The sequence below is a fragment of the Pogona vitticeps genome, chromosome 1, assembly GCF_051106095.1.
Source record: "Pogona vitticeps strain Pit_001003342236 chromosome 1, PviZW2.1, whole genome shotgun sequence".
NCBI lineage: Eukaryota > Metazoa > Chordata > Lepidosauria > Squamata > Agamidae > Pogona > Pogona vitticeps.
In genome coordinates this window covers 331,254,543-331,257,122 of record NC_135783.1, presented here as the reverse complement: position 1 = coordinate 331,257,122, position 2,580 = coordinate 331,254,543, and positions in this window count along the sequence as shown.

Sequence of the window (2,580 nt, the reverse complement as noted above, 5' to 3'; positions counted from 1 at the left end):
GATGTGTGAATTTATATCATGTCAAACAAGAGACTTTTGTTCTAAATACCGTATTTCATAGAATCATAGTATAATGACGTTGAAAGGGGCCTATAAGGCCATCGAGTCCAAGCCCCTACTCAATACAGGAATACAGTATAAATCAAAGACTATCTGCCAAGTGGTCTAAATTTCTCTTTAATAGCTCCAGTGTTGGAGGACTGACCCCCTCTCAAGGTAATTGATTCCATTGCTGTACTGCTCTAACAGTTAGGAAGTTTTTCCTGATATTCAACCAAAATATTATTTCCTGTAATTTGATTCCATTGTATTTTGTAACAAGGACTAGGATACCTATGAAATGTCATACCCTACTGGAGCATGTCAGGTTCATATCCCGGTATGTCCTTACAACATGTTCTTTTGCAATGGATATGATTTACTTTGTACTTTCTGTGATTTCCAATAGGTTTCTTTCACCACAGTTATGTAGATTTAAGCCTCCATATCCTTACTATTGTTCAGTAGAGTAAGCTCTGTAATAGCAGAAATAAGTGTGCAGCTTCCACTTCAGTGGTGCTTACTCTGAAAGAAATATTCCTATTAGTTGCATCTTAACAAGGGAATACTCAAATCCTCTTGTTACAGAGTTTTGAAGGCACCATATCCTGTACTAACAGAAGGCAAGCTGCAAAAATTAAGAGGTGAGGGACTGGAACAGTAATTCCCAACCTTGGGTCCCCAGATGTCCTTGGACTATACAACTCCCATTAATTCTGGCCAGCATAGCTAGTGTTCAGCTATGTTCAGCTTCAACATCAGATCCCTTTGACATCCAAAACGGAGTGAAACAGGGCTGTGTCCTTGTGCCGACCCTGTTTGGGATCTTTTTTGCTGTCATGCTGAAGCACGCCTTTGCAACTACAACAAAGGGTGTCTATCTCTGGCCTAGATCAGATGGAAAGCTCTTTAATCTCTCTAGACTGAGAGTGAAGACCAAAGTCCAACTGAAATGCATCTGGGGCTTCCACTTTGCCGATGATGCAGCTGTTCCCCATTCTGCTGAAGACCTGATCATCCTTCAGTCACGAGAGACCATGGTAATGTGCTCCGAATAGAGGTCTTGGAACAGTGTCTAGTGTGGCTGAGACGGCCAATATGAGAGCGACAATCTCTTCCACACTGAAGAAAATGTAATCTTTCCCCTGTCCAGCTCCCTGATTTTGCTGGTTTCGGGACTGCTTCTTTGCTTTGGCCTGCTGGATAAGTGTCTCTTCAAAATGGGAGAGGCCATGATGCAGGCCCTGCCTCCAGACTGAATGCTTAGATGTCAAACTTTCCCATCTGTTGAGGTCCATTCCTAAGGCTTTCAGATCCCGCTTGCAGATATCCTTCTATCGCAGCTGTGGTCTCCCTCTGGGGGACTTTCCCTGCACTAATTCTCCATACAGACATGCCCGAGCCAATGTAGACGTCGCTGTTTCAGGAATGTATACATGCTAAAAAGTCCAGCTTGTTCTAGGACTACTCTATTTGGAACTTTGTCCTGCCAGGTGATACCAAAAATGCAGGGGTGCGCAATTAATTTCTATAGGGGTCACATAAAAAAAATCTGAACTGTTTTTGGGGGTCGAACCAACTTTACTTAAAAATAAAATGAAACAGTGATGTTATAATTGTTTTTATTACAAGAAGTTTTTGTGGTATGTAAAGATAAGCAACTGATCAACTTTAGACAAAAAGCTATAAAATGGTTTTGATGTTCAAACCTGTCCGTAAGCTGGACGGGAGTGGCTCTCGGGCCGCACTTTCCCCAGGTCTGCCAAAAAATGTGTCGGAGACAATGCATATGGAACGTGTTCAGCATCCTCTCCTGCCGTGCACAAAAGGTCCGGGACTCACTGCAGTAAAGGAGTGTACTCAGGACACAGGCTCTATAGACCTGGATCTTGCTATATGCCATCAGCTTCTTATTAAGCCATACTCTCTTTGTGAGTCTAGAGAACATGGTATTTATTTATTTATTGTATTTATACCCCGCCTATCTAGTCAGATGACCACTCTAGGTAGCTGCTTTGCCAATACATTTAGCTTGACATCTAGTGTCAGAGATTGTTGAGCCACTGTACACAAAGTGAAGACCTCCAACAACTTATGAATCATTTTCGTAAGACTTGCCAAGACTTTGGATTAGCAATCAGCCTGACGAAAGTCATGGACCAGGGCATGGACTCACCTCCCTCTATTACCATCTCTACACAAGAATTGGAGGTTGTTCATGACTTCGTATACATTGGCTCAATGATCTCTGACACTCTCTCCCTAGATGTTGAGCTGGATAAATGCTGGATACTGTAGATGTTTCAGACTGCAACTCCCATAATCTTTCAGGTTTGGAAGCTGCAGTTCCATCACTAATACAGAACTTCTTTAATATTTGAATAATTTACTGTTTTTAAATTTTAATACAGTATTGTGTTTTTAATTATACACACCACTTTGAGTGCTTTTCTGAGAAGAAAGGCAGAGTAAAAATATTTTTAAATTGAATAAATCAACTGCTGGGATATACAGAAGGTTCCCCAATCCTGATTTAAGAAA